The 12,330-nt window shown below is 41.7% G+C and overlaps 1 protein-coding gene across 11 annotated transcripts in view; it reads right to left on the minus strand.

The window, feature by feature from the left end:
- LOC111859668 (muscleblind-like protein 2a) overlaps positions 1–12,076 on the minus strand; it is a 47,131-nt gene extending 35,055 nt beyond the window's left edge. For 9 of the 11 annotated variants that reach the window (XM_023842568.2, XM_023842571.2, XM_023842570.2 and 6 more), the window contains exon 1: positions 3,471–3,683. The gene's annotated coding sequence lies outside the window, so the exon portion shown is untranslated. Of the gene's footprint in view, positions 1–3,204; positions 3,368–3,470; positions 3,684–11,655 lie in introns of those variants that run through there. The other 2 variants (XM_023842562.2, XM_023842563.2) reach the window with 2 other exon arrangements.
- Positions 12,077–12,330: the final 254 nt, after the last annotated feature.

Consider the following 12,330-nt stretch of genomic DNA (forward strand, 5'->3'; position numbering starts at 1 on the left):
AATGATGCATTAAGTTAAATGTAGACTTCCAGAATAGATACTGAGACTAACTACTTCAAATTAATGATAGTGTTTACATAAGGCTTCAGTGTTAATTTGTTGATTTTGGTTACATCCTCTTCACAGTTCTGCATTGGACAGGTAGAGTCCACCATTGAGAATCCCTACAATCAGGGTGCTTTTGAAAGACTGGGGCACAACTGGAACAAACACCTTTAAAAGCTCTGTCACTCTGGAATCTAGTTGACAGCATTTAGTGGTATCAATCGAAAAAACTGGGGTGATACGGTGGTTGCCACAGACGCAGTGGAATGTGCCGGTTGTCCAGCCGGTCAAACTCCGGCTTCTCCTTCAAGCGGCATGTCTGAGACTGCCCCATGGGGTCACCCAATGAAGAGTGACAGATGGCACACAGGTATGGGGCTAGCTGCAGTGAGCCTGCTGTGACCAGCCTGGATTAATCCTCCGCTGGAAACAGCCCATTGCAGGACAGGATGCTCGCCGGCGAGGCACCCAACCAAGCCAGATGCCAGACAAATTGATGAGTAGGACCAGCTGGTTAACGCACAGCGACAGCCCTGTCCACCAATCGCAGGGGGACATTCAAATGATTAATGGCACTGCAGTCCCACAGCCAGCCTCAGCCACAGGTTTATGGCATTTTAATTTGGCAGAATTTATGATCACTATTACATTTATTTCACCCACAGCCTTTCAGGCAAGTCAAATAAACGCAGTGGCCAGGAAGTGGGGAGAAACTGAAGAGAGTGGGAGCACCTACCCAGCAACCTGGGGGACGAGGTCCCCAAAACCTTCGGTCCCATGCCCTGACAACAAGGGATAGACGCTGAACTCAGCAGAAACTCCACTAGTACAGAAGAACACGAGGGGAGGGATGGAACATCAGGAGCCCTCGGACATGGGGGCGATATGAACACTTAGCGACCCGAGTCTTCCCATAAGTTACACTCACACCAGCAGGCAATTAGTGGTTCTCTGTTATCTAGGTCATCCCCTTATTTAACAAGAGGGGATTCCTAGATAGCGAGAGTCCTCTGTCTGACCTCTAAACACTGCAGTGCACTGTTTTTCTGGGCCCTCCTGCTGGAGCCTCCTAACCTGGCAAGTCTCTCTCCCATCAGTTTCCTGCATTCGTGAAGGAGCATTATTTTCATATGCAAGTGAGAAGGGAAGCTAAAGTGACCAAAAAGCCCTCTGAATTAACAAGCATTTTCTCTGTTAATACTACGGTCAAAACACTACAATTAATTGTTACATAGGGTTTGTCAATTGTGTTTTTGCATTGAAAATACTAACCATTAATTTGCCGAATGAAATGTTCCTGGGTTAATAATACAATACTATGCAGTAATAACTGTTCCTCCCTAAACACTATTAGAATGTAAGACATTAATTGATCCATGAGCATAAGTAATAAGAATGTGGGATATCTTACATGATATACAAAATATTCAAGCATTTAAATTCTACCAGCAACCAGCAATGAAATGTAGTCATTATTATCTTTTGTTCATTGTGAGGTCTGCACTGAAACTGTAACAAACAAACTAACTTTACGCCCGGCTGTGTTGGTGGGATTGTATCGTCGCCATCATGCTACGGGCCAACAGGTTGGATCCCTGTTTCACAACCATAATAATTATCTGAGTGTCATGCAAGTAGTACGCCTCTGAAACCCTGGTGCAGTTTCAGCAGCCTAACAATTACCCTAAACACTCTAAAACATTTGGTGGATCATATCAAGAGGAAACTCTGCTCAGTTTTAGTTTAGTTTCCAGAATTACATCCACTGATTCTGAAAATCTGTCCCAGAATGTGCCTCCGGGGGGGAAGCTTCATAGGTCAGAACTCTATACCTGAACACATGCGCAAACTGTGCCCAGGAAGCGATCGATCAACACCAGTGCAGTGCAGATCAACACCAGTGCAGTGTTACTCTACACGTCACATAAATCCATTTAAAGGAAAGGCTCTCAATTTACAGTAACTGATAAAAATTTATTTACTGTGTTTTCCATGAGAAAAATACCTGGTTCTATATGCTCTATAGGTTGCATCAAAAGCGTTCATTAAGTGCTAAGCAGATGACGGTCACTTGGCTGAACAAAAGCTGATACACGACTAAGCAGGTTCTCCACCTTGTAACTGAGTCAGCAAATGAGTGTCCCTCACACAGTAAGAGCCTTAAAGGAGCCCAGCATCCCTGACCTGAACCGTCTCTTCACCTCTAATGCAATCTCTCCGAGGGGAGCCAGCCGCAGCTTCGATCCACAGGCAGACCCAGGAGACCCACCAGACCTGGCTCCCCCAGTGCACGGAGTTAGGAAGCACCTTATAATCCAATTAGCTGTCCACCCCGCTAGCAGGATGCTGAGGGCCGGCGAAGCTCATGCCGCCCATTTGCAGTCCGCTGATGTTACTCTGTGGCAAAACGCTTCTCTAAAAATGCCGACTAATCTCACAACCATGGACATGCAGATGGAAAACCTCTAGAGTAGCATATGCATATCAAGAAAACATTGTTAAATTGATAGAAAAAAGGTGACAACTGATTGCTGACTTAACAGAGTCACACTATCGTTCTAGCCGAATGATTCAGCTTTTTTAAGCTTGACAGACTGCACAGCAGTAACGTACAAAAAAGGGCCATTCTAACCATCTAGAGAGGTTATATCCCAGGACCAGAAAGAGGACAAGTTTAAAGATATTCTATCCTATCTAGGCCTTCCACTTAATGGCACTGGTTCTGACTTTGAAGGTCTGTTTTTTGTTTTTAAACAGCTCAGGAAAAGACCACCTTCCACACATTTCCTGTCTATGTGATGGTCTCAAGGCGGGTGAAGTATTTTTTCTTGGACAGCCCTGCTCACTTCACCATGACTGTGAAACACAGGAGCCCCCATTAAAATTACACCAAGTCTTTTATAAGTACATACACTTGCTTTTAACCCATCACACTTCCTTGGGGATAAATTAGCCAAAATTAAACTCTTTCAAAACACGTCACTAACAACATGATTGCCAGTGAACTGTTTCTTATCGGGACTAAAACCGTCCGGCTGGTCTCAAAAGGACACGCACATGGACCTCTACATGGCAGAGAGAGAGAACGAGGGAGCGAGACAGACAGATGGAAGACAGATGTTAAAACACACACAGCTACGGGTAGAAAAAGCCTGATACCAGAACTCCATGGAAACAGAGGCGCTGGCTGGCTGCTAATGGACGGCCGCTCTTCCCTTTCCTTCCCTGGACGGAGCAGCAGCAGCCTTGCTGCATAAGCTCATTTCCGCGCGCAGAACTGGAACAGCCACACGCGCAGCTGCTCCGCGCAGCGATTCCCAGACATAAGCTACTGGATTTCCCCCCACCCCCCGCCCTGATATGGTATGCACCAATACTGCAGCAAAGTCCTATTCAAACAAGTCATAAAAAAACAATCCTCCCACCTCATTGAGCTGAGCCCCGGAGCTTCGTGCGCACGCCGGTGCTCCTGGCACGGCAGTCTCTGCTGATTAACGGCTGTCTAGAGGTAGCGTCTGAGCAGACTGCTGTCATTGCCTGCTCCTAGCTGTGTGCGTCAGCCCGTGCCTGGGCTGGGGCTCTCTCAGCGACAGTGCAGGGAACACAAGACTGCCTGCTGAACTCCAACATTTCCAGCCACCACCCCCACCCACTCCCTCCCCCCCTTCAACTCCACTCCCACCACCCACTTCCCCCCCCCCAAAAATATGCCCCCTCTTCCCGACCCAGCCGTCCCCTTCCTGCCTGCCTGCCTCCAGCTAGGTCCTCCCCGTCACCGCTGGCCAATAGCGAGGAACACTCTGCTCCTGCTACAGTATAATTGGCTGCTCTGCAGTGACGGACTGTCTGACTTCAGAGACTCCACCAGAGATCATCAAAGACTAACCTTAAAGGTATTCCCCTATGTTCAGCTCAGCAGGACCAGCTGGTATTGTTCAATTTTATATTTCAAAAATTCACAAAAAAACAGCAACTGCATTAAAAAAATTAACCATTAACAACTTTAAATTATAAATACAATGATTTCGAAATGCATTCAAAGGTTAATTTTAAAGCTTGCTGGCAATCAATATTATGCACACGACCTACCTCAGATGTTCAAAGGAATACAAGTATACTGATGATGATGTGTCACTGCTATAGAATGAAAACGCTGGGCACTGAGGTGTCTTCTATTTTTTCCAGTTTCTCTGAATGTGGAATACCTCGACATTGTGCAATATTAATATTAGCACGTAAAATACTGGCACTGAGAGCGACTACTGTGAGTCCAAAATGCTTGTTATCACACACTTTTGCTGTGCAGCATTTTAGCGAATTTATCTTTCACAGTGAACTAGTCACATTGTAAACTAGTTACATAGTTATATATAGTAGCTTATAGAAAACAGATTATATATCTTCTCCTAAAGAGTTTATACTGTAGTTTATTTGACAGTATTCTATCTTTTATGTTTTATTTTGGTTATTTAATTTTGTTTAATTTTATTTAATTTTGTTTGTGGTATATAACATTTATATCTTGTTAAGTAGTGTTCATTGTGTCTAATGGTGTTTCTGTCTATCTGTGCAGTTGTAGCAGAAGCAATTTCCCTCCAGGATCAATAAAGTTTTTTTCTGATTCTGATTCTGATTCAGGCCACAGAGCATTAAGGTCTGAAATCATACAGGCCGCAGAGCATTAAGGTCTGAAATCATACAGGCCACAGAGCATTAAGGTCTGAAATCATACAGGCCACAGAGCATTAAGGTCTGAAATCATACAGGCCACAGAGCATTAAGGTCTGAAAATATACAGGCCACAGAGCATTAAGGTCTGAAATCATACAGGCCACAGAGCATTAAGGTCTGAAATCATACAGGCCACAGAGCATTAAGGTCTGAAATCATACAGGCCACAGAGCATTAAGGTCTGAAATCATACAGGCCACAGAGCATTAAGGTCTGAAATCATACAGGCCACAGAGCATTAAGGTCTGAAATCATACAGGCCACAGAGCATTAAGGTCTGAAATCATACAGGCCACAGAGCATTCACACAAATACACTAGGGATAAAGCAAGTGAGAAGCATGGACTGGAAACCGGCTATGGAAGTGTGACAGCGGCAGGCTGGCACAGCAAGGACTCTAACCGGGGCTGCAGGGGGCAGAAGGGACGCACATGGAAGGAGCATTGCGTGGAAAAAAGAGGGAGAGTGGGTTTCAGTCTGGTTGAAATGGAACAAAAAGACCACATTTACAGAGGTTCAAGATGCCAAACACAAACCTTATGCAGCCAAGGAGTGCTGTAAGTACAAGACAGCGAGTGCCCCGGGACGGCCAAAGTCCCGATCTGAATTTTATTGTGAATCTGAGGAATAAGTTTGAATGCTTTTATAAGCAATCCCTAAGCAACTGACAGAACCTGAGCAAATGTGCAAGTAGGCAAAAAAAAACAACTCAAGCCAAAGTTTGTAAAGGGACGTTAACAGGGCAGCATTAAATTCTGCCGAAAGATGCCAAATATTGAGCTCAAGGTGCAAATTCATAGGCACCATTTGTAAGTGCGTTTGCTGACATGTACAAAAGATAATGGGCAATGCTTTATATTAACTGTACTTTCAAAATGGCTTTATAATGAATCTGTAGAACATTCAGTGCACCTTCATAATGCATTCATAGAGCATTCATAAGCAGCAAGTAAATAAATCTTAACCTCCCAACATACCTAGCATAACTGCTTTAGAACTCATCAGTAGCAAGCACTATATGATTATATGCTTATCATGTTTGTTATTACCATATAATGTTTGTTATTTATGTATGTTAAAGCTGCTAAAATATGTTAGGTTGTTAAGGTATACAGACACTCCTGGACTTACGAACGAGTTATGTTCCGAATGGCCGTTCACAACTTGAAATGTTCGTAAGTCGTTTTTCAAAACCATTTTAAGGGTATACGCAAGTTCAAAGAACTAGGATGCTGGGAGTCCGCACGCTACGCTGCTGCACGGCGGGAGTAGCGGCCAGAAGTCGTACTAGGCGGAATTGGCGCAGAAAAAAATAATAATGTTGCGGACAGGAAACGGGAGCCCAATAAACATAACTTGGACTTACAGTCCTCTTCGTTCGTATGTCTGAAAGTCCATAAATTGAAAGTTTGTAAGTAGAGGAGTGTCTGTACTTACATACTGCTTATGAATGCTCTGTGAATGCATTATGAAGGTGCACTGAATGTTCTATGAATGCAAAATGACTGCATGATGAAGGTGCATACCAGATTATCTTATCTATATAAAATAAAGCCCTGAAATAAAAGCGCATGCGCCCTTTGTCCATCTCTCAAAAAGGCTACACATAACAGCACAGTTATACAAGACAATAAAACCAGTAAAATCAGCCATGTCAAACGATGATCAATAAATGTTTTATAAATGGATCTTACAAACAGGCAAATAGAAAGTATGTCAGATTTGTGGTAACAGTCTAAAAACAATATTCCACCTTTACATTCACTCGTACCATACTTCACATCATCAGTAACAAAAAACTGAGCTCAATAAACTTCTACATATTCGATACAAAGGCCGGCTACGAAAGCAGCTACAGATGGAGCAGCCAATTAGATTTAGCTCTGCCTGGTGATGGAGAAGCTAAATGGAGGCTTGGGAAAAGGCCCCTCCTGCAAGCTGGGCACACTGCTGCAATGCCTGCCATGTGACGCAGGCCACGATTCAGAAAGCACCGCCTCACTCAGGATAACAGGTGGTCTCACCTGCCTCGAACCGTCGAGTCGTGCAAAACACGTTTTTTTATTAGGAACACCGGGCTGTCATGAGCATTGCTGCAGCGCCCTGTTTGATGTGAAATGCCTCACGTGAAAAGATAACAACACAACGACACACAAAAGAGAGACACACAACCTCATATTACAGGATATGGCTCTCCATTTACCACGGACAATCCTAATGGGGTAGTTTATGCTGAAAATGTACCTCATAAATTTGCTTAAGAGGTGGCACAGTTGCAAGAGTTATGACTACTTGCCCCCAGGGTTGTAGGTTCAAAGTCCAGCCCCAGATGTGTGTGTGTGTGTGTGTGTGTGTGTGTGTAATTCTCCCACTGATCCTGTGTTTATCTACCCACAGTCTACCAGGTGAAGTAACTCATGTCTCTACACGGCCTTCAGTATGCATGTGTCTGCCCAAAGCATAACCAGACTTGCTCCTTATGATCCCAGAAAATGTTTCAGGACCACCCATTGTGCGCACAATAGGGGGTCTAAATAAATATTGTAGTGCGGCGAGCTGCCTTTTCTCATTATCATTTCCCAGCATGCTCCGCAGGAGTTGTAAATAGCTCTTGTCTGCAGTCATTGTAAATCCTTGTGCTTGTCGCGTGTACCCTTACGCGTGTTGGTGCATGATCCATGCCTGATCCTCGCGTGTCTCTTTTGTAACTGCTAACTGTGTGTGCAACCTGCTGTGTGTATTAAACCTCCCCACGTTTCCCAGTCATATGGGGTAGAAGGGTAGAGTGGTATTGGTGGTGGACAGAGAGCTTCACTGTCCACCACCAATACCACTCTACCCTTCTACTGTATGTTGGACTTTTAAGGGCTTGTAATAAAAGAGCCCGCTGTTTGCAATGTGCTGCCTCATTTCTGCCCGCCGCTCCAGAGCCTGGGTCTGCTGAGCATCACAATAAATAAACATAAAAAAATAAACATGAAATAATCTAAATTTAAAAAAATTAGACTTGTAGAAAAAGCCACATCTTAGACACTGCTCAGCAAAAGTGATTATTCCACTAAAGAAAATCAACACCGGCTTGTCAACATGAAAGTCAACATGATGCCTGATTTGAACATCTGCTCCCTTATGTAGGACATTCAGTCACAAAACTAAATGTGCAGCCATATAACTGGGCAATACGTTGAGTGGTACATGTTACGCTCTATAACTGCAGCTGCATATCAAGCAAGTCATTTTGCCAAACTCAAAACAGCGACCGTCCCAGATACCAAATCAATCTCCTTAAGCGGCTGAGAAGGGCCATCGTTACAATTTTATGAGCATTCAGCAATAATACTGCATTGCCGTTAGCACCTGATCTGCAATAATGCTTCTAACAGTGCTCTGTATGACACCAGTAGCATGCATTCACCACACACTGGAATAGCATAGCAATGCAATAGCCCTTAAATAGTGTCCAATCAGATTATTATAAAAAATTCAGTCATTCTTTATCATTGAAATTGTAATTATACCAACTCCACTACCAACAAAATTGCGTCATTAGCTAACTTCAAAACAAGTGACAGATCTCTCCCCTGAAGCTTCTGTTGGGGAAAAAAAACAAGCAAATGCTTCCATAATTTCTGTTGACACTTTCTGAGCCAAATGGTTAAACCTGCATAAATTAGCCATATGACTATTTAATGGGCAAAATCAGCTGAGGCAGACTGTTCAACGGCTTGCAGACATTAGTCGGTTTACCTGCGATGGTGACTTTTCGCCTGTGAGTGAGAACAGGCAGGAGGTGCCAGACAAGGTGGGTTAAGCTGTACCAGACCTAAGAGCTGCTGTCAAAACCTTTACGTATAAAATGATATTCAAGTACGTAATTTACATTTACAAAACAACAAGATTTATACATGAAGTCCATTGACTATTCCTCTACAATTTTTAATGGTGGTTTTTCCAGACACTTAAAAACCTTGCAATCCTGAGATGCTGGAAATTGACTGACGCGATCAGACTGGGTTATTTTTTCAGGGAAGATTAAATCAGGCCCCAGTTCTACTGGGGTTTCATTTTCTTGTTCAATTTACATTGGGTAGAATTTTCCTTTTAAATACGTGTTGGTCAGGCAAGCTTGGGGCTTTAAATCGGCCTAATTGTGTGACTGTGCTTGTGAATATGAGAGAATTACGGAACGTGATGACTGTCTCAACCTCAGCTTACACTGTCTTGTAAATTACGCTTCCTGGGAATAGAAAAGTGTTATTAAAATCTTTATTTGGCTAAACAGTTTTCGAAAATGGAAGGTCTTCAAAGAATTATAATTTAAAAAGCTTTACTGCAAAACTTCAAAGAGAGACAGTCTTCTCAAAGTGTACTGACACTGTATGCAAACATGGCAACACACCTCTCTCTACCCAGATTAAACTCAGTAAAACTGTAGTTATCAGACCATTCATGTCTAATGGTGAAGCTGTACACAATAACCTGGGCTTATTAGTTTGTAAAGCTGTAGCATACCTGTTAGGTACTAAATTTCAGTCAACAGTATAATTCACTTATGAAATGGTAAAAACACATTCACAACAAGGCTGATATAGCAAAGTAAGGCAAAACTTAGTGCACATTATGATTTTCAGATTTTCACTGCCACACAATAACAGCACATTTCAGATTTATTTGTATAAATACAGGTATATCCAATTTTGCCCTAAGGGAAAAAATACACTAGATTCAAATTATACGATTAAGATCAAAGAAACAAGACATGAGAAAATCCATCAAAATTAACCATAGCACATATCAGGCAACATAAAAATATGGAAAGTGGGGGTAAGGGAAGCTTTCATCATCCAACAGTAGACTGAACTGAAAGCAGAATGCATATAGCTCTCCAGGCACACTGTTAGCACCAGCAGTTTGGCGCTTCATGCTTCGAGTAGAAGGTTTCCAAGGCTACAGCAGAGGAGGGAAGTGATCCAGACATATCTGTCAAGTATGAATCTTATCTGTAATACGATAAAATGTAAATCATATCTTGAGAACCGCCTTATTCCAAATGCATGTGCTATTTAGGTGAAAAACAATAAAGACCCATGGCTGCTGGTATACGCTAATTACGCAACCACTTGGAGAAAATGCCCACGTAAGCGTATGAGGTTTGTACCTCATCACCCCACATAATCATCCAGGTGCAATGTATATGTGTGGGTGTGTAAGAGTGTGTGTGTGTGTAGAACAAAGTGAAGCAAGAGACACTGTGACCAATAACCAGCCAGGTAGATGGCAGAAGCAACTTTCTAATGCCACAAATGACCCACAACTTATCCAACAGTGCCTCATAAATCGGAGGATGACCTCAGGTGACTTTCAAAAAGAATGGGAAGCATTAAGTGGTGTGAAGGGCATTGCTAGGATGGTTAGGGCTGCTAGGAGAGTTAAAGACCCATAAAGCAAGGAAGAATTCCTTCATCAATGAGAAGCAGAAACATTCTCATAAACTGAGATATAAATGAAACTAAAAATGTTGCTGTGGTCTCAAATACAGCGTGTGTGTGTGTGTGTGTGTGTGTGTGTACACTACCAGTCAAAAGTTTTTGCACACAGTAACATTTTCTCCATTTCCATGTTACTCACTTTATACTATAAATACACTTAATATTCTTTGCTAATACATTTACAGTATGTTCACCATTTGAGTATATCTTTATTACCAAGAAAATGTCACATCTTTGATTCATCCAAGTAGCCTCCTCTAGCAGTTATAACAGCAGAGAAAATGCAAGACATTCTTTCTACAAGGGACATTAAATACTGCCCTGAAACAGTTAATGAGTGCATTTAAAGTTAAAGGACAGCCTAGAATTTACTATGCCATTACCACACAACCAGTTAATATTATGGCAGACATGCACTGTTACATGTTCTTTCCAGGTTATAAAGGAAACTAGTTTTATTTGACTTATATTGTTCACTCAACTTTCCAATGCTTAACAAGAATAAAAAATCTGCAATTTATGAAATAAATGGGAAAGTGGTAAAAACCTGAACTGTGAAAAAACATTTGACTAGTAGTGTATATAATCCTTATATACTAGATATAGATATATATATATATATATATATATATATATATATATATAGATGGTACTATGATGTGTTTAACCAGTTTTCGAGACAGCTGTATTTACTTAATCCATTCCCAGATTACTCATCTTGTTATCTCAAGCCAAATTAGCCTGTTGGGGTTTACCTTGTGCATTTTCAGAATTGACAAGTCCAAATGTGGGGAGATGTCATTGTTATTTTAAATCGGTATAGACAACGATTTAAAAAAGTTATAAAAACCTAAAATTCATAGGTAACAACGACCCGTTTCACTTACATCTTACAAAAACTGCACTAGCCTGGTCAATTTTTAAATAACACAAATGCATTATTATTATTATTATTATTAATAATAATAATAATAAACAAAACAGAACACCGACATGTTGACAATGACAATAACAACAATAATAATACATATTTTAAAACATCTGTAGTTTTACGGTAGCGGTAGCAGGACTGTTACCTTGTATGGGAGATCGTGATATTATGCACATTGGCCGGTTCGTGTGAAACGCATATTCTGCATTAAAATTACTGAACAAGCAGCCTATAACACAGTTACCCGACAGCGGTACAGTAGTTGACTTATGCGGTTGCAGTTTAAAAATGAGCCAGCTGTCCTAAGGGATTTCTTGTACACCTGAGACTTTCTGACGGCGTACTAGTGTAACTATAATCCACACAATGGATGTATATATGTATGCCTGACCATTTCTGCTGGGATCTTCGGGGGAATAACCGAGTTTTCGGTACGGCGGCTTAAGCAGTTCACCTTACCTCATCACTACCTGCCCGGAGTCCTAGTCACACACGGGCAGCCGCCAACTCCGAATCCGGCTCCTCAGAACTGCCATAAACAGCACTTCAAGGTTGAATATTTGGGTGGAACAGTGATCGACGCTAATTAATGACAGCAGTTCACTTGAAAATAATGAAATACATTTTTCATAAATAGTAAAAATGTACTCCCGTAGTATTACTTTGCTAAGCACAGAAAAGCAACAAGCTTTTCTGACAGCTCGCAGAAAAACGCAAACATATTTTCAGAGGTTGATTTCGCTATTAGAATCAATCCATTTAGGGTAGTTTCTTCTTTCCGTACCTAGAGGATCGATTTGTACGCCTTTTAAATAAATCGCAGTTGTTTACTTACATTTATTTTCATTCATACTTTATCGTAATAACCAAAAGAGCTGAGGAAGTAAACAACAACCTCCCCTCTGACAGTCGCATTTTGGTACGTTCCAAATAAATGTCCCCGGGAAGGGCAAGGGTCTTCTTGTTACCTTGGAAACAGCAGCGAGTGTCCCAGGGGTTACTTAATATATACTGCCATTTTAATCAACAGGCAGTTGTGATGAGTTGAAATGCTTTGTGGTTCACTTAAAACCCACATATAATTAATATTATTGCAAAGATGGATGAATAGATATAAACTATATTGCAGTGAAG

This window comes from Paramormyrops kingsleyae, chromosome 1 (genome assembly GCF_048594095.1).
Source record: "Paramormyrops kingsleyae isolate MSU_618 chromosome 1, PKINGS_0.4, whole genome shotgun sequence".
Taxonomy (NCBI): Eukaryota; Metazoa; Chordata; class Actinopteri; order Osteoglossiformes; family Mormyridae; genus Paramormyrops; species Paramormyrops kingsleyae.